Below are 21127 nucleotides of genomic sequence, written 5' to 3'. Positions count from 1 at the left end.
TATTTCATTCCATTTGTTTGTTAGGTTGTTCTTGTGGAGTGACAGAGACTTGGTGTGTTTAGAAAGGTTTGCAGTCAGTGCACCACAGGTAGGAGAATACAGTTTTAGATGGGGAACTTGCTCAGTGATGTATTTTTTTCTTGTGTTGAATGGATTGAAGATAATCTGTAGTGGAAGCTGTGACCTACTTAACACAAATGAGATTGCTTAATGGCTACTGATTGGTTGTCAGAGACTTTTCTTTAAATATACATGTCCATCATTAGCCACTTTGTAATAATGAATATCTCCTGTGTTATCCCATTTGTCTGTTTATATCAGAAAGTAATGTGTCATACTGTAAAATGCAAATGTGTTCATTGAGATAAGTTTGCTTTATCCTGATGCTGAGTGGTGTAGCTACATTACATGACATACAAGGTGTGAACTAATTAGGTATTAGCATATCTCTTATGTGGCTGAATTTCAGAAATAATTTCTTTGAAGTGAATAGTTGTCTGAAGTGCTAGGGTAGAGCTACCAAAAATGCCAGTGTGTAAGAAATCCTGCAGAGATATTCTGTGGAAGGGATTTGTATTCTCAGGCTTGATAAGACGACCAAGGCGCAGACAACATGAGGGATAGCTGGCACCTTGTGGTATTTTTGTCATCTTTATTTTGTTTCTGGTTGTGCAGCTTGTTCATCAAATGTAATGGCGGCATTTTGCTTTAGTAGAAAGGGAAGATATTTCTAAAGCTGTCAAAATATAAGAGGGCATAATCTGAAAATTCTGATGTTTTTTCCCCACCAAATCATTATGAAACAAATAGCTATTTATTTCTAATATACAGAATTGTTGTATAGTGCAGATTTACCACTGGAGTTGTTAGGAACATCTAGCTGATAGTTTCATAAATGACATAGCTGGCTTTATTTAGGTTGTGCACTATTAGGGAAAATGAGGAAAGAGAACACTCAAATTGTGAACCAATTATATTTGAAACAAATCCTTTAAAGGTATTGTTTTGTTTTTTGTTTCAAACGAGTCATTACTGGAATCCTAGCAGAGTAAAATTAGTGTGCTTTAATTGAATTCATCAGGAATAAAGCCAGTTCAGTGAGAGGTGTCTTCAAAGTATGATTTTGTGTTGTTGATGTCTGTGAATGTTGGATAAATCTGAAAATTTAAAGTTATGATTAATTTTTCAGATGTATCAAGGCATTGGCTAAATTTCGAAAAATGCTCCAACTCTGATAAAATACGGTCTTTCAGTTTAAAACATTGTGTCTTCTTCAGAAACTTAATTGAATTGAAGAGGTCTGGACACATCCTCTTCACAGATCTGACTTGGGCTCTCAGTGGGATCAATCAGTGTTTATCCACCTACTTCAAAATCTGCAGTCAGGATATTTCTGCTCTACTGTGAATGCACTGGTTGCCTTCCCAAGCTACAAAATTTGGGCAGGGAAAAGAGTAATCTCTGTGTCCTGTGTTGTTCCATGGCAAATCATTTGCATTTTCTCTGAGTCGTGCAGATGTAGTTGTTGCAGTCCAGATGGAAGCAATAAGGGCTGGTTTAGTCATGTTACAAATACACTTTTCCACATCCACAAGGGCTGAGCCCAACTGGCTAATCACTTCTATCTTTGACTTCATGAAAAGTTTGTGGGTTTAGTGTGAATTAGTTCCCAGATTTATTGCACTGAAAAGTCACCTGTTTGAAAGCTAGCAAATACCAATCATGAATATGTGCCTCCCTAGCCAATTACTATGTACAGGTGCAATAACTTTTCCATTAACAACCTGGATGTTTATCTGGGAAGTTTGATATTAAGAAATATTGGAATAACATTGGGAAATGAGTCCATTAGAAAAATGTTCTTACTGCGTGATGCTAAAAAGGTGACTTAGGAGTACTGGATTCACTATTGACTGGCTGTGTTGACACAAATTAACCCACACTATTCAACTGACCAGGGAAAGAATCACTCTGGATGAAGAGGAAATAAGAGGAAAAAACCTCATGTTAACCTCTCTTTAATTATCTGTAAGGACTCGGATTATAAGATGGCTATCCTTGCAGATAATTAGATTTATGTGGTTATTGTGTAGGGAGCAATTTTGCTTCTGTAGCTTGGCTATCCTTTGCATAGAGCAATAGTTCTTTACCCTGAAGCCAGTGGGAATGCAATGAAGCCCTGTAATGACAGTGACAATAAAGCAAGCAGTCTTATTTAGAAAAAGAAACATAATAAACTGGGCAAAGTATTTGAAGTGAAATATCTAGTGCTCCCTAGATTCTGATAAACCTTTTCCTAGGAACACACAAGTACTGGCTGTTAAAAAGAAGGAGGCTAAACCCAGAACCAAGAGGGCTCCAGGAACCTGTATTAGCTAAGCTGGCAGTGTGTGCTATTACTAGTGATAACTATTTAGGGATAAATTTCTGTTTGCTGCAGCTATGCTACAGAGCACTTGACAAGTGTTGCACAGTTCTGCCTATTTCCAGCATGAAGTCTGAGAGCTTTTTTCTCCTTACTTTGCTCATTACTCTTCTTTATTCAGGTTTCAGCAAGATCTTTAAAGGCTTATTTTACAGGTAGAGTTTCCCCAGAGTAAGCCATGATTTATCCTGTGACATAAGATACAGTATCCTAAAAGAAGTTCTTAGATTACTCTTCAAGCATTGGGAAACACAAAAGCATAATCTCTTGAAAGTAGTTTGTAGTTGATTTTTTTGTGTGTGGTGGTTTTTTTTGGGGGGGGGGGAGGGGCGCTTTTTTTTTTTTTTTTTTTTTTTTTTTTTTTTTTTTTTTTTTTTTTCTCTGCTAAAAATCCTGAATCCTGGTTACTGATTTAAAAAGACCCAAAAAAGACCCAAACCCTATTTCAGGTGAGTGACAGAGATCCGGCTAAGTCAAGTTTGATGGTAACAGGCTGATGAGGTAAGGGGTCTAAAGGATCTTTACCTAAAGGTCTGTCTCAGATTCCACCGAGTCTGTCATGGCCTGTTTCAGTGTTTTCCCACAGATTGTGCTTTCCTTCATTCTGTGATCTTACTATTTGCACTCAGAAGTTTTGGCTTGTGCAGCACCCAGCTGGAGTCATGCCCTACTTTTTGACAGTGGTGTGACTGTTTCTTCTGAGGCAAATGTATTTATTTTCATCTTTCTACTGTTCCTCCCAACAGTAACTTTATAGTCAGGTGAATAGGTGGCATTTTGCTATTGTTGCCATCCACCTTCAACTTTTCAAATAAAGACATTTGAAGAGGAAGAAAATTATCCACCTTCTTCCTGCTGACTTACCCCTCCTGCAGGTGTAGGACTTGCATGACAAAACTCTTTATCCTGAATGACCTTGGGGTATTGTATGCTGATATTTTATGGAGATAATCTGTAGATGCTTGCAGGTGACCTCAGACAAGCCAGACTGGGACCTGGCTGCAGAATGCAACTCTACATGTGGTGGCAGCATCTGAACAAACTCATATAAGAACAAAAAACACATATATGAGCCAACGAGATTGTCATGTCACTTAGCTGTTAAAAAAAAAGAAACAAGAGGTAGTTTCTCCTCTTGCTCACTTCATGTACTTGGTTTAAGCTTATAACTCTGGGCTACACTTCCACCTTTGTGCAAGGGGGAGATGTGCAGTGGAGTAAAAATTTATTTCCCACTTCCACCTTTTTACTCATAGACCTGCACTGCTGCCTACAGCAGCTACTTCACAGAAAGTGTGTGACTTCCTTTACAGGGCTGGAGGAGATGACTTACTCTGCTTATTGCAATTTACATTAGCTCTTGCTTGAGATGCTCCAGAAGCACAAACTGGCCCTTTCCCTCACCATATATGCATATCTTCATGGAATAGATGCTTTAACAGAAAGGCAGCTCTCATAAAATTGTCTTCCAAGGAATAAAGAATGGAAATTGTAATATATACTGTGTGCAAATGAAAGCTAAAGGAAGAAAAATAACACCCAACCTGAAATCCAACTTACTCCTTTAACTCAGTCAGCTTTTGGTGGGAATGGGGCTAGGTGCATCATAACAAATGATTGTGTGTGATTAATTGCAGTAGTATTTGTAATACCTCCAGTTGCTTTCACAGGGGTGCTACCAAAGAAATCTTTCAGTTGACAGCCAAGTGATTGGTTAATGGCAGACATGGGGAATAATTGACAATTCAGGCAAAACATCTGGGGATGAAATATATTTTGTCAAAGAGCTAAAACTCTTGTGTTGAGAAAATGCATTTTTTTCCCTCTGATCCATTCTGTCAACAAAATACTTTTCATCAGAAACATCAAAGCCGTTTCATCTGAAAATTTCATTTTTGAATCCCTTTATCTATTCTGTTGACAAAAATTTCTGTCAACTGACTCAAACCATTGTATTAACAAATTTCTTTTTGTCAATCATGATTTATTCTTTTAGCAAATAGATTCTGTAATGCTCTGATTCATTCTGTGCAGAGAATGCATAAGTCAGACTCCATCTTAGTTTTTTAGGAAGAGAAAGTTAAAAGTAAATGTAGTGTCACAACTGCTTATCTTCTGAATCTATCCACTGATTAGGCTTATTTTAAATACATCCAGTTGAATTAAATTTTCTGCTGAATAATACAGAATTTGAAGAAAGGAAATTGTAGGTGAAATAAAATCACATTTCTCAAAGTTTTCTTTGCAGAATGTCTGCTAATCACAGCTTTCAGGCTCACAATAGAAAGATGATCTCTAATGAGCTGTACTTTAACTGGTTTCTAGATGTTGATGAACTGGAGGTTTATTGTAACATCTCTACTTATAATGAAATAGAAAAAAAAATGTTGCAGGCATCCCTAATGTACTCCATGCTAATTTAGAATTAACCAGTATAGTATACAAATGAATTACTAGTTTGTTCCTCACACAAAGAATATATCAGTTTAAAAGCAGAATAATGATGATAAGAAAGAGATAAGTAAAAGCTGTAAGTGTAAAATGCCAGTAATGTACATTAAAAAAATAGTTTTTTAGCTATTCCTTGTATAAATGGAAAAAAAAATCAATCAATCACTGGGATGTTCATAGGCCAGCTGACCATTCCAAAATCAAAGGTTTCCAAAATAATCATTGCATTGATGTTTCTTAATTAATTTTTTCAAATGTAAATTGAAAAATATTTTAAACTTGGTCAATCTCCATTTTCCTTGAAACTAAAAATTACTGGGAGGGCGGGGAGGGGGATGGACTCAATCAAGTCTCCACTCAGACTCTTCTTTTTAAGGAGTAGACTGTGTTTAGTATTATTTCTGCTCACTCAAATATTTTTTGCCGTTGTGCAAGTTAGGGGAGACTTTAAGTCTTGCAATAGGTTGATGGTGGTGGTTTTTTAGGGTGTTTTGTTTGTTTGCCTGTTTGTTTTTTTAATTTTTAAATTTTTTTTTCCTTGCTGTGTGCTTTCTGCATTCTGGATCTTTTCTCCTGGATTAATTTTGAACTTTAATGTCAATTTAATCTCTGGAGTTTTTTGCCCTTTATCTACAGAGGGGCTACAAAGCAGTAACTTTCTGTAAAGGCTGCAGTATGCAATCAAGCTGACAGGTCATCATTTATTGGCATCTTTCGTTAGAATATTGGGAATTTGGCATGTCATTCTACTGAAAATATTGCATGATTGATTGATTGACACTAAGTGAAATTTGTTTCTTCATTTGCTGTTGCACCAAATACTGAGACTAATGCGTTGTGTGTAATGTCAGTAATTCCTAGAAAAATATGGAGCAGGCAGTCAAAGGAGTGTTTTGCTCAGCAATATTTCAGATACTTTAAGAAGACAATCCTAAATTGTTGTAGGATACGGCTTGTTTAGGCTGAATTTTGCTTCCAGAAATGTTGGCCCTTGTCAGAAAACAAAAGCTACAAGGGAAAAAGGCAATTATTTCTCTCCTGTGTAACAAGTCGGAGAAAGCCAGAATAACTGTACATCTGACAATTATAGCTTCAAGAGAAATATTGGTTTTGAGAAATACATAAACAATGTAGGTATCCTTGACTCATTTAGCACTAAACTTTTCTTTTTTCTTAACTTAGGAAACCTGTATTGACCGCAGCCACCCTAATCACAGAGGAAACTGCTAGGAAGAATGGTTGGAAATAAGAGAAAAGCGTGGTTCCTTGAATAGGAAACTTGATTTTGGAAAAAAACCCCTTTTACTGCAGGGAGTGCACTTGCTTTTAGTGGAGGTTGAACCTTGTTGGAGTTGTTCTAGACCAGCTCAGTGCCGAGTTTGTGTGCATAAAGTGAGGGGAAGAGTGAGGAGTTCAGGCTGCTTGTTGCCTGGACAGACACCAGCCTGACTCTGGTGTGTGCAACCTCAGAGGTCAAGGGAACTATACAGGAAGTTTTTCCCAGATGGAGGCCAAGTTAATTAAGAGGAATGAAAAGAATAAATCTGTTCTATAGATTTTTCCAGTGGTTGTCCAGTGGAGGCTGGTTTCACTAGGAGCTGATTACAATTTAATGTGTTAGCACAAGGAAAGGACAATGCTGTAAGGAGATTTTTTTACATAGAAACTAAAAGAGCAAAATTTGATATTTTACAGCTTTCTCCAAAGGTCATCAATATTTTACTGTTTGGCTTAATGAAGGCAATAATCACCAGTGTTCTCTACAGCCTAAAGTCTCTCTTCCCTCACCTCCCTTCCTTCTTTCCCACTGACATGAAATGAGAGAGGCAAATGTGAAGAGGATGTACAGTGAGAATGTTGCTGAAGGATAAAGGTTGTGCTCTAGCACATTTTTTTAACTAACTGAGGTCCAAAGCTCTTATTGAGGTTGGTGTTATTCAGTCACCGATCCTATGAGAAGAAAAAGTGTCTTGGAATTAGAGTATTTTCTAGGAGCAGTTTTCAGTGTGTCTTTTGGAGATGTCTGTGTCTTCTCTCTGAAGATGTAATTTTCATGTTATTTTTATTAACATAAAATTGCAGTCCTCCCCCATTATCACAGTATGAAACAGTAGTGTTGAGAGGTGGAACTAGTGTTTCTCCAATTCACTTTGCCTGGGTAGGAAGAATGAAATAAATATTGCAATTTCTTCATAACATGAGTGTGCAGAAATAGAGATTTGGTGCATAGCTTGTAACAGCCAAATGAATACTGTACTTGATGCAGCCCTATCAACAAGGCTGCAGTTAGAAAATATTACTTCTCATGAAAAGCATTTTGAGTTTTATCCTGGCACAATAAAGGGAACATGGTGGAGAGGACTGGGCATTGTAGACTTGGATTTGCCATTTCTCTTGGGAAAGTAACTTATTTTGTTTCCTTGTCTGTAGTATAAAATAAAGATATTTCCTCTCCTTTGTAAAGTGCTGGCATACCTATAGTATCACAGAATAATACACCACTACAGAAATCACTCATCATAAGAGTTAAATCACAATGAAAAGTTTGTCATAAGTTTTTATTTATTTTAGTTTCTCCTGTTGACAGGATGAACTATGTTCTGTACTCTGAATACGTTAATTTATTTTGTTCTGCTGATTCACTTTGGCCATCGTACAGCTGAAGGAGAAGGTTCTGCACTGTTTGTTAATACTATACATTTTAATGATGTTTGTTTTTGAAGCTTTTAGCTTTTTGCTGCAGCATTAACAGTAGGATAAAGAAGTGCCACAATATGTTTGCTATTTGTGTCTGCAATGACCCTGATTTTACTTAGGAACTTTAAAATCCACTGAGAGAATAACTCTATCCACATCAATTCTCATGATTTCCTAAACTCAACCAGATAGAAAATACAGCCTGCAATACCTGTGAATACATGCATCATTTTGTCCTTCATGATATATTAGTGGTGTCAAGTGCTGATGAGATCATGGTTGATAGTGGTTGATGATATAGGCTGAATGGGTGGTGAGTTAAAGCTTTTTAAATCCATCTGTTCCAGAATTCACTCAACTGGATTCAGCCCCCTTCCATATTTTGTCAGCTGATGTGAAATCAGGAACATCTCTGCTGAAGGCAAGTCAGTTATGCTGTGTCAGAGGTGAAGGTAGGAAAAAATGATTAATTCCTACTCTAGTCTTGTTTGATTAAAGCAAGCTCTGACAAAGAAGCCCATGGAGTTTTATCTGCTAAAAGCTCTTAGATCAGAAGCAACTACATGCTGACCAATTGCTGTAAAACATTATGGATTTTGTTTTTAACTGAGGCTATTATACACACTTTCCTGAAACCCTTGGTGTTCCTCTTTCTTGAAAATATTGCCTTTTAATATGAGCAAAAGCAGGGTTTGCTTCTACTCTTGAATTACGTTGGTTTGTTTGTCAACCATCCAGCAATACATTGCATTTTGGTCAGGTGTAATCTAATCATAGAGTCATAGAACATCTCATCTGGGAAGGGATCCATAAGGATCATTGCTATAGGTCTCAAAACAATTTGAACATGTCTAGTTCACTTAATTATTTATTTCTTCATTAGAGCAAATATTAAAATGGGCAAACTGCTAGGTAAGCACTGAGTGCTGGCACAATTTCATTGTGTAGTACACCATTTTCTGATCTTTTATGCATATTTATATAGTCTGCTTTGTTCCTGTGGTGCTGATATAGGGATCTGTCTATTTCCTTGGATTGTGGTGCTGGGATGAAACAATACCAGTGGAAATGAGGTGATTATTTAGAAGGAGCTCTATATCTGTCCATATTCATTAGTATGTCCTAACTTGTATTGCACCCTAGCATTTTGCACCATGACTTTATTCTTGCTTTGGTATTTAAATCTCCTTGATCAATAGCACGTTACATTGTCATTTTCTGCTTGTTGTGACAGTTTTCTGCACTCAGTCTGTCTCTCCAACACACAGCATATGTGCACGCATACTCCTAAGGAGGAATCATCATTCATCCCTCTCCACAGCATGCACATTGCCCAATTTTATAAAGACAGAGATGGCATTCTAGGGATTCTCAGTTAAGTTTTGGATGAAACTGATGGCTGTGCCATTTGAACTAATTGCATAATTAAGGTCAGCACTAGGACTTAAACTGCCTTAAAATGAGGGTGACAGGCCTTGGTGGTTGAAATCAATGTAAAATGTGCTGTAAATTTGTTTATTTGTATATCACTTTTGTGCTTATATTTGTGGTCATATTAGGTGCTCTACTAGTGGGATTAGCAATGTGCTGTCTGCATTCCAGGCAGCCATAGAAGGTTTGTATGAAAAAATAAGAATACAACTAAGTGAATCATATGTTGCAAAGCACAAGGCTGAAATACTGTGCTTTCTGTTACTTTATTTGCATATTTATGCAATATATAAACATTAGTGCTTCAACATTGCTCAGTTTAAATAATATTCTCTTCCTGAGAATGAAAAAATGGTTTAGCAAGAGCCGTCCTTTATGTACAGTGGACTTGATGGCTAAAGCAAGGAACAGATCACTTTCAAATTACAGCTGCATCAGAAATATGTTTTACAGTCTAAGCTCTGAAAGAGACAAATTCTATTCTCTGACTTGCTGATCCTGCCAGGCTGTTCCAGTTGCTCAAGACGTAGAATGGATAAAAGGCATTTGGGGGGTTATGAAGCTGCATTAATCATTGCATCATGGGAACATCTTCATTGTGTGAAATACAAGACTTGGGGGCAGGATCTTTTGATCTGCTAAATTCCTTTTGCCTTTGTCCTTATGCATCTTTCCAAGTTCTGCTGCTTTGCATTCTTTTTCCCCAACTGTCTTTCTGTGTTGGCTTAGTTTGTGCTTGGACCAGATTTGAGCATTCCAGTGAGTCTGATTGTTTCACTTCTGTGAACCTATTTCTGTTCTACTATGTTAGAATCCTGTTTTTGCTGAGCAAAGCAGCACAGCAGGTTCAGCAGCTGCCAGTGGTAGAGAACATGCCAGACTAAACCAAGAGCAGCTGTTTCTCTTTTTGAAATGGGTTCAGTGTCAAATTTTTATGTCTTTCTTGATATTTTTCCTTCCTTACCAAGAATATCTGTGAGACATAATAAATAACTGAGACTTAAAAGTGACACCTGTCAGTGGACAATTGTGTTTTCACTGACTTGTGGAGAGGATGAAGGCAATATATTGAGTCAGGCCAAGCACCCTACTGAAGTGTGCCACGAAGAGTTTTGTTCAGCTGATGTAATACTTTAGATAAACCAAACCAAGAAGGCAGATAGACTTGAGCTAACATGGGCATACCAAGCACATTCCCTTCCTTTCCCTTCCTTTCCCTTCCTTTCCCTTCCTTTCCCTTCCTTTCCCTTCCTTTCCCTTCCTTTCCCTTCCTTTCCCTTCCCTTCCCTTCCCTTCCCTTCCCTTCCCTTCCCTTCCCTTCCCTTCCCTTCCCTTCCCTTCCCTTCCCTTCCCTTCCCTTCCCTTCCCTTCCCTTCCCTTCCCTTCCCTTCCCTTCCCTTCCCTTCCCTTCCCTTCCCTTCCCTTCCCTTCCCTTCCCTTCCCTTCCCTTCCCTTCCCTTCCCTTCCCTTCCCTTCCCTTCCCTTCCCTTCCCTTCCCTTCCCTTCCCTTCCCTTCCCTTCCCTTCCCTTCCCTTCCCTTCCCTTCCCTTCCCTTCCCTTCCCTTCCCTTCCCTTCCCTTCCCTTCCCTTCCCTTCCCTTCCCTTCCCTTCCCCTCCCCTCCTGGAGGTTGTGAAATCCTGTGTTTCCTCCTGCTGTCAAGTGTGTTAGCTCTGGTCTGATTTAGGTGTTTGTGACAGAAGTGCTCATAGTGGACAGGAAAGTTGCCTCAAACTTTCCAGATTTTCTGACTTTGAGCATTAGGCTCTCCTTCTGTATATTTAGAGAGAGATTGATGACCTTTTTACTCACTGGAGTATTCTAATTGGTTTAAATGAGCTCCATTTAATTGGTTTAAATTATTTTAAGTGTCTAATTTTACTATTCAGTGTCTTAAGATGCCTGTCATAATAGCTGCTATAAATATGCATATTGACTTTTGATAAATACTTTCCTGTTCTAGCTTATAATCTAAATGTTGTCTAATATTGGATGAGGATGGAATTGGCCTCTGTTGACTTGAGGCTTTGTCTTGAGGTCAGTGAGTCTTTGTTAGCCAGGACACCTAGATCAGGATCCCAAGGATTTGGGGGCAAGGATTTTCCTGCAGAATGTAAACTCTAGTACAGTTTTTCATTTTTTAGAGGAATAGGGGCTAATATGCTGCTGAACAATTTCCTCTCTCGTTCCACTGTCAGTCTGCTCAGGAGTAAGGACAGGAAGGCACACGGGTGATCCCAAGGCAGCACAAGGCTGGGCTGTGCCTGTGGGGTGGGCCCAGCTCTCTCCTGAGCCTTGAGAGGATCTGTTCAGCCTCAGTGGCTCTGTGGGCTAACTGGGGATGGATTCACTTCCATTTCTCTGGAGTTAGCAAGACTTGCTCTTTGGGTAAGGAGGGGGACTTTGTACATGAGCTTATTTTGACTTCAATCTTGCAGCAATTCTCCCATTTTGAATACTTTTTAAATTGCCATCTGTTTTCTGTTTGTTTATTTTAAAGCTCTCACATTTCGCCCCCCCGCATTCCCTTCTGGGTAAGTGGGCTAAAATGAGTTTGTGTGCTGCAGTCTCCTCTCTTCAAGTGAAATACCTAATTGCCACTAGTGACACACAGTGTGTGAGAGTGAGCAATGCTACAGAAATATCCTAGAGCTGCTGTTAAGCACAAGCCAGTAAAGCTTTGGGTTCAGAAATGACTTTTCCTCAAACTGGTGTGCTCCTCACAGCTCTATCTGCTGCTGACTAGCAAATACACCACTCAGGTACATTTATGTCCAGAGGTACTACAGGTTTTCTAAGTGGGGATTTTTATTTCTTTTTTTTTCATTGTATTTGAATAATACTATTGGCATTGCCAATTAGCTCTATTATTACAGTATCTCTCCCTTGTGGATATTTATTTTTAAATTTAAGTCACCTCTAACCCATTACTAGCTAAGTGAGAATGAGGCCCTTTTGAACTGAATAGGGATGGTTACAAATGAAGAGCTAGCTTCATTTCTTTACAAAGTATTTTTATATTGTTTCTTTCATACAGCTTCCCTATGTGACAAGACATTAGGAAAATCTATCATATTTGTTGTATTTCCAAAATGACATCTATAGGCTTGTAGCCATAATCCAGCTGAAAATATATGTTGCTTAGTAAGAATAAGAATAGGGTATTTTACAACCAAATTTCAGCATTTTGTTTGCTTTTGTCTGTCTTTACCTACCATGTTAATGTGAAGATCAATCTGGAGCTGAAAAGCAAAATAAAGTATTGCTCAGCTGAGGTTTCCCTGAGGTGACATGACCTGGAGATTAGGTTGAGATAAAGTCACATTTTGCTTGATGAAAGTATTCTACATTTCACAGGGATGTTTGTCTGCAGTGATATGAGTTACACTAAATTACTATTACTGCTCATGGACAAAAGAATTTTTTTCATCATCATCTATTTCATCTCCCTGAATCTTGCACTTTAGTACTAAAATAGCTACTGCTGAATTTCTTGGTATCTGTGAAAATTCATAGCTGAGTGTCCTTCTTGCAATTTTCTGTATGCCTTGACAAATTTGTATTCTGTACTTGCACGATCAGTGTAATTGAGGCTTCAGTGTAGCTGGTGAAGATGCATATGGACATTCAGGTTTAATTCAGTATTTAAAAATATAAGGAAAAGGATTCAAAAGCTTTCTAGGAAAAGCAGTTTCCCCCCATCTTAGGAGACTTCTTAAACCAGTTTTCTTTTCAGATTATGTGACTGCTCACTTATTATCCCTCCGCTTTTAAATTTAAATTGAAAAAAATATTGATTGTTTACATTATTTAGAAAAATAATTAAGGATTCTGCTGTCAACACAAGCCAATAGAAGGACAGAAATTTGCTTCATTAGTAGAGACTGCTACTATACAAAGACATGCTGTATATGGCAGGGATAATTCATATGACAAGAATGGACAATATAAGCAGTAGCTAAATGAATTCTTCATGAGGATTTTAGAAAAGGTTTGCATTGGTCAATAAAAAAAAACCCAAAGAAAACAATCAAGAACCAACCCCAAAATTAAACGAAACCCCCCCCAAAATCAAACCTGTTAATTTCTTTGTGATAAAGATAGGGCAAAACTAAACATCTTAAAAAATCTATAGAAAGGACACCTACATCTGATTTGGTATCTTCTCCAGGAAGCAGAATATGTACTGCTCCAATATTTTAGACTTTTTTTTCACTCTCTGAATACATTCTCCCCCCAGGTTGTTGATATTCCCTAATAATGATGTATAAAAATGTATATACTTTATACTAATACCTGATTATCTTATCATTACATGAGATAGTAACAGGGGAATTAGTACTCCAAACTATTCTATTTTAAACCCTTGATTTGTATGATTTTCTAAATGGTGGCTGAACTCTCAGAAGCTACAAAAAAATCCAGTTTGGTTTTGTGGTGTGTTTTTATGTTTTGGGGTTTTTTTAGACTTGTATTCATATAGTTAACAGAACTTCATTTAAAATATATTTATATCCTCAGTGATCATTTTGCTCTTGCAATTCGATGATTACCAGCCTTGAAAGGAATACTCATTGTTTTCTCACATCTGATTTCACTCTGAGTATTTCTGGAGCATAATGCATAATCAAGTGTTATTTCCTGGTTTGACTGACCAGTGAGCAGTAAATCTTTTCCAGAAGGGTTAATAGTATGTTATTTTTTTCAGTTTCTAGATTAGATCCGATCTGAGATACAATTCAACATAAATATTTGAGACTACAGGGAAGTGCAGTTTACCATAAATCTGGTAAACCTATTCCTCCCATTTTCTTCAAGGCCTACCATGATTTATTTTTGTTCCCTGGTTCACTCCAGTTTCATATGTATTTTGAAATATGTTTGCCTATTCACTTTCTTGTCCTTAGATGATAGAATAAACATGTTATAAGACTGGATGTAAATGAAAATGCTCTCACTCCAGTCAGTACTTGCAGTAGGACCTGGCCTGAGGAGACAGATGTGATTCTGCTCTCCAGCACAAAGTGATGGAGGTCAGGGGGTTGTTCAGGGATTGCAGCATCATGAAATCGTGTTGCAGGCTGGCTGAGGACGCAGTTCTCTAGTTCCTTCACTATACATCAAACCGAGTGAGATGTCTCCAAGAAGCAGGGCACACTGGACTGTGTGGTGTTCTGTGAAATGTCTCACAGGTCCAGTCACCTCTCTGTCCCTCCCATGGGGCTGTCTTGAGACCGCAGTAAAAAAAAAATAAAAGTACCTCCTAAGATTCGCTTTCATAGCTCCTGAGAGAAATAGTCCCCTCCATGATGCACTGGCCACAGGAGGGGATGGGAATTGTCTCCTCCATAGGCAACTGTTGCCAGAGGAAATTGAGTAGATATGCAAAATATGCCAGTCTGGCAATTCAGCTCCATTCTACTTTTTCTTCTTTAAAATGTAGGTTCATGCTACCCAATCTACCTACTCCTTAGAATGACCTCAGTTTGGAAAGGGCAGATTTGAGTTCATAAAGATGGCAACTTAAAAATATATGTTTAAGATCATTTAGTTGTCTTTTTCTGTAAAGCACTGCATTTCCATTGAATTTGATTTGTGAGATCATTCTTTCCCGGCTGTTGCTAGGACAACAAAAGCAGTATTGTACTTCAGTACAAATAGTACATTGTATCTATTAGCCTTCAGAAATACTGCTAACATAATCAATATCAAATATATTGAATATGTTAGATTTTTAAATTACATTTACAGTGGAAAACAATTTTATTTTCAGTGTACTTTAGCATCTGTATGGCTCTGTATTGATTTTTATTTCAACTCTCGTGTTCTGGTGTCTGGCTTGGACATTATATTGGTATTCCCTCTGGAAATCCAGCTTTTCTATGCAAGAAGAGTCAGGCTAAATGGACATAAATTATGACTTAGAAGAACAGTTACTATTTCACTGCATTTGGAAATCCAAAAGATTTGGAAGACTTTCTATTGTAGCTATTTAAACCTTCTCCAAGATGTGCTTTGAATGAAATTATTCCAGTCCTGAAAAAAATGTCTGCAAGTGACTCTGCCAAGGACCAGGAGCTGCCCATGGCGTGCCCTGCAAAAACAGATTCTGCTGATCTCACTTGGAGTTTGAGATCACCCAGCATCCAGCTGGATGGGAGGGAATTACAGAGAGGCTCATTTGAGAGTTTGAACCCTTTCAGATTCAGTAAATGATTAAGACAGCTCTTGAAAACACACTGACAGTATTTAAACCCAGGTGCTTTGAAACCTGTTAAATTCAGGTGCTGCTCAGGTTAGGCAGCCTAGCAGTAATTCTATTTTTGCAGTATTATTGTATCATAACCATAATGTCATCATGGCTGAGTTAACATCTAGACTGAGTGGCAGGTGGTAGTTTTATGTCCCTTAATTGTATCTTCTAGGATTTAAAAGCAATTGACAGTTATATACAACAGAATGCTAATCCGTGTGAAAATAAAATTACTCCATACTCAATTTTTACTTTTTTGGGATGGTAAATAACCATGCTACTTCTGCATAGCTTGGACATAGAATCCTACTCCCACTGTACCATAGGCAGTGTTGTTACCCTACTGCTCTCATAGCTAAATATGTTATATAGGGAACCCTGGCTGTCATGGAGAGAAGGTTTTAAACACTTGCTTCAAAATATGACAGGCACTTAGTCAGGGTTAAGTATATGAACATGCACAAAGCATTTAATCAAGCACCTCCTCATTACTAGAGGCCCAACCAACTCCTCAGCCCTCTAAGAGTTTCTAGCTCAAAGTTTTGCAGCTGAAGACACAGTATTTACTTGTTTTTAAAAGATACAGATCTAGAGGAATCAAAAATCTTTCATTGTAGATGCCAAATTTCACATGCTTTCCACAACCCATATGTGATACCATACATTGTTTCATGTATTTGATGAGCAGTTAATGACAATATTTTAATCTTCAACTCGTGCAGTATTTGATAACATCATAATGTGCAATTGTTTGGGGATTTTTTGTTTGTTTATTCATTTGGGGTTATCTTTGGGGTTTTTTGTTTGTTTGCTTGTTTGTTTGTTTATTTTTTTGGGGGGGGTGATTATTTCTGGGATTTTGTTTTAAATCCATGAAGAAGGAAACAGAAGTTTTATACTTTAGGGTTTTCTTGGTGAGGTGTTTGGAGATGGTGATTGCCCTCAACTTTTACTGAATGCAGCGGGAATTGTCTCAGTGCATATCAGGATCAAGCCATGAAATAATTATGTAAAATACTTTAATTGAAAGTGTTGTCTTGGCTTCTCAAAGTAACCTAAAAGCTATTAAAATTCAGGGGAATGTGGCCATCTAGCTTCTTTTCACTCTGTTCAAGATCTCGGCCAATGTTCTCTAAATAAATTAGAATTTTACTTGTTTCTGACCAAAATAATAATTTTTCCATTTCTCGGTGGTTATATAATAGTAATTTCTGTGCTTTTGTGTGCTAGTGTGCCCAGGCCAATAATGGATTCTTTGATGCAGCTGTCTTGAATTCTGTTTACTATGTTTTTGGCTGTAGCTTCAGTTCTTTGTAGAACACAATGTAGGGAACTTGTCTTAAATTTTTATTCTGATAATTTACTTTATTTTTGTAGAAAGGAGACACTTTTTTTTTTGCACATAGTTTGGCCTTCATTTTAATTCTAAATTTCCCATAGGACTGAAGATAAGAAAGTCTGATTTAATCCTTTTTTTTTCCCCTCGTGTTGTATTGTCACTTAATAGAGGAGCTACCGAGAACATTCAATTCTGTTTGAATTAAAAAACCCAGTAAACAAAAACCCCCTGTCAGGTTCATAGAAGCTTGTAATGACTCATAAGAATCCTTGTGGAAAACAACCAGGTAGATTTTTATGAAGATATCCAGTGGGATTTTATTTTTCTGGAGGCTTCATGTCTGCAGTGTGTGTCAAATGTGTTTAAAATAGACTCATAACTATGTTTGCGTCATCACTGATGAAACCCAGGTGTTTTTTCTTGACAGACTTGCACAGGTTGAAATAAGGACTCTATGTATGAATAAATGTAACTTTGTATTACAATTCTAGTTAATTTAAATATAAATTTAAACATGAATTGTTCTCTCTTCTGCGGAATGAAATTTCTTCCCCTATAGTATTGCAATTTATTGTTATTTTAATCTTATTGAACCTTTTGAGCTCTTCTCATGTTTTGAAGCCAGGTGAAATTCATGAACCTTTTTTTCTTTGCATAGTCATTATTTTGTTTTACTTGTGCAGTCCATTTTTTCTCTAATATCCTTGTTAAGGACAGACATGAGTAAGTATCATCTCTAGATAAAGCTGGATTGGCAGGAAGAAGGAAGAAGAAATTAGGTTCTCCCATTGATCTTTTTTTCACATATTCTCTCTGTTTCCATTCTGTTTGCTTTCTAATGCATTTTGCTTCCCTTCCTTTGAGTTTATCTTTTCTTGCATTCTGCACTTCTTTAAAAATGTTCAAATTCAGGAACAGTTGCTGAATCTTCAGTTTAAGTGAGTTTGAAGTCACTTTTGTCTAGTGCATCTTATGGGGATTCAGGAACATGCAAACAGTGTCAAATGCTGAAATATTTGTGTCTAAATACAGGAGCCATTGACAGAATTTTCTGGTAGCAGCAAATGGAACTAGGACACAACAATGCTCCAGCCACCTTATTTGTTTCATGGCTGCAGTCTGACTGGCTTAATGAAGTAGAACCATTTTAAATACTTCAGGAGCTATGACTGCAGGCATTTAAACAATCCACCATTGTACTATAATAACATAATGTGTTGTTTCTTTCCTGGAGAGCACAGAAATAGTGGCTGTTGTGTTCAGTTCAGCATTTTATTGGGTGCAAGTCTTCAACTGGCATAAACCAGGTTTGTTCTTCCAAGTTTTGACCAGACTCAGGAAAGAAACCAAATATAACATGGTTATTAACATTCCTGCTGTGGAGGAGGTGGTGTAAGTCAGTATGATTCTGCAGCTGGTTTCATGGAACCAATTTGCACCATTTTTTGTAGCAGCAGATATAAAACCAGGGAAGTTTTGGAATAAATCTTATCAAGCCAGATGACAATCTAAATATGAGTGTTGAGAAAGGCTGGGTTTTTAGCCAAGTCTTTATTTTAGGTTTTTGTTTTTTTTTTTTTTTTTTTTTTTTTTTTTTTTTTTTTTTTTGTAAAGGTATATCCTTAACTGCACACCTTCAAATATTTACAGTAGTCATTGGGACAATAGTAGCTATACTTTGATTTTTACAGTCAGAACATCTCTACTTGTTCTGCATTATGGAGCATAAAAAGATTTGTAACAATGAGTGGTGTTATTTGAGCATTTCTTGTGAAATCATTTGAGCTGGTCTTCCATTGATAGAGTCAAATCTGGCATGAAATTAAATCCAATTCAAGAACCTCATGAATAGCAAGGGAATGTCTGGCCACTAAAGTCCTGGCAATTACCTTGTGGTCTTTATAGGATGGGTGTCCTGAAAACCAAAGTGACAAATCTGTCTGTGTTTGAGTGGTCATCTATGCCTCAGTAAGCAGACGTTACAGACAGGTTCCAAAAGCCAGAGGCACTCAGATAGACTCCATTAGAAAACCATTCCATTTCCCTTCATGGTCGGAAGATTTACTGTCTTAGGGGCTTTTGCTCCCCAGTCAATAGTAGTGTTTGATAAAGGGGAGGAAGAAGGAGAAAAAGAGGGTGGGGGGATGCAACTTGGATTCCTAGTACAAAGACTCTGTATGTAATATATTTAACTGTCAAGAGCCTTTTCTTGTGAGTAATGTGCAAGCTCACAAGTAAGAGAACTGAAGTTGTCAAGAGTTATTGTGCTGAGGGCGTTGTAAGAGATGCATCTGTGATGTACAAACTATATTTTCTGTAAATTTCTGTGTGTATTGGTTTGTTTATGTTTCATTTTTGTGCTGTTTTTATTTTGCTTCCTGGATTCTTGAAACACAAGAACAGGAGAAGCTATTCCAAGACCTGGACAAAATGTCATGTTCCTTTGGACAGATGGCAGGATCCCACAGAAATCTGGGGACCACCAGTGAAAATATGGTATTTGTGTAAAGAGATGCAAGGCAGAGGGACTGAGGACCCTCACACTGTTCTGTCACAAAATCCCCCAGATGTATCAGTTAGTGTAGTCATCAAATTCAATCCCTATTTCCTTCATTTTGTGTTCATTCCCCAAATGCAGAACATAACACTGCTGAAGTCCTTCACCCATTCATTTTCACTGTGAGATTGGTATTTGGCAGATAAAATATCACATAACAAGCAAACTCCATCCTACTGTGTGTGTTTTCTCCAAAAGCCGGGCTGGGCACAGAGCAAACCCTTTCTGTATGGAGAGTTTCTTCTTTAATCCTCTGTATAACCACATCTCTTTCCAGACCTCTGAGAGCCTGAAGGCTATTTGGGGCTATCCTCTTTGGTAATGCAGCAATATAAATGCTTCTAATACCCGAGATAAATGCATCACTCCAAATTTCAATATCTCAAAAAGAGCCTGGTATTCTGGATGTGGACACTCGCTGCTGAACTCTGACACTGGGTGTTGAGCTCTGCACTGTGAATAATGCAGACAAAATAGTCTCCAGGTGCTTTGCTGGCTCTGCTCAGATTCAGCCTATGGAGCTGTGTTTCAGTCTTGATGCAAACTGCATTATAAACACTCTTTGCTTCTGCTGACAGCAGAGAAACCACTCTGGGATAAACACCAGCATTAGTGCAAAATGTCTCTAAAGAATTCAAGTATTTCATCCAAAGATTTATCTTTTGGTTTCTGTGGTTGTTTAAGGCTGTGCAATGACCCATAGGCAGAAGCTATATGATGGATAGTCCATCAGTATTTCATATCACCCCAGCAGCCACCCTCTAGAAAGGGAGACTGGAATTAAAAGGTTAATATTTGTTAAAAGCTGACACTTTTGTAGTCTCAAAGTTCCAGTTCCTGAGGGAGAAAAAGAAAAATTGATTTACAGGATATATTTTAGAGTTGTGACTTGAAAAGCATATTTTATTTGCTTTGTTTGCTTTCTGAAAAATCCCAGTCCAGGAGAGGGTTGGTGCTACTCTAAGCTAGGCAAGTTCCATTGAAGCTGAGGCAATGTTTTAGCTCTTCAGCTGCAAGCCTGTCTCTTAGTTCTTAATTAGTTAATGACTAAGATTAGATAGGCTGCTAAATGTTTGCAAGGGAGGTGGAAGCACCGTCCGTATTTGTATTTCAGTCAGTGTTGGTATTAATGCATTAATTTATTGCTGTTGGTGCTACAGATAAACCTGAGTATGATCTTACATGAGCACTGAAATTGCCTGAGAGAAACTGAGCCCAGAAAGTCTCTCACCAGGTAATAACTCCACTTCCACACTTCAAGTCCTCATGAAGATCTGAGTCTTCCCACTTCCCAACCAGCTAAACAATCCTTCTGCAACACAGAGAAAACAAATTCCCAGCCAGCTTAATTCTATTGAAATCAATGAAATACCAGCAGCAGAATAATTTGCTCTACTTTGAAATTATGCTTTGTATTCCAGACTCCTTTTTCATTTGATATAGTGAAAAGGGCAAGATAAATCCTTCAGCTGGTTTAAGCGTGAGTCTACTATTTCTTCTTGTTGTTAAATCCTTGGTAGCTTTTGTTCAGCTAATATAATTATTCTTTACACTCTATTGATACTAAATATTTATTAGCAAATGCAGTTTATTATATGAACATCCATCTTGATCTTATTTGTAAATTAAAGCCTATAAAAGAAAATGTCATTATAGCAGTATCAAGATTAGAATCATACCCTTTATGTGTCAGTAATGTTTCATTAAAGACCAGAGATTGTAAGTAGTATTTTTCAGTGGCAACTGGTGTGACACAGTGGGATTATATTTTCAAGAATTCTTATCACGGACTTTGGATAGAATTATATGAATATGCTTCATTATTATGTTACTGCTAAACATTGCTACACAATGTTTAAAATTCTGAAATTTGTGTAATATTTTAGTACTGGAAAATTTATTGCAGTATTCACTGGGTTTTTTTTCTGTTATATGTAAAGCATAAAAATTTAATCATACTTGACTAAACAAGCAAG

Source organism: Prinia subflava, chromosome 13 (genome assembly GCF_021018805.1).
Source record: "Prinia subflava isolate CZ2003 ecotype Zambia chromosome 13, Cam_Psub_1.2, whole genome shotgun sequence".
Taxonomy (NCBI): domain Eukaryota; kingdom Metazoa; phylum Chordata; class Aves; order Passeriformes; family Cisticolidae; genus Prinia; species Prinia subflava.
This window is presented reverse-complemented; position numbering follows the sequence as displayed.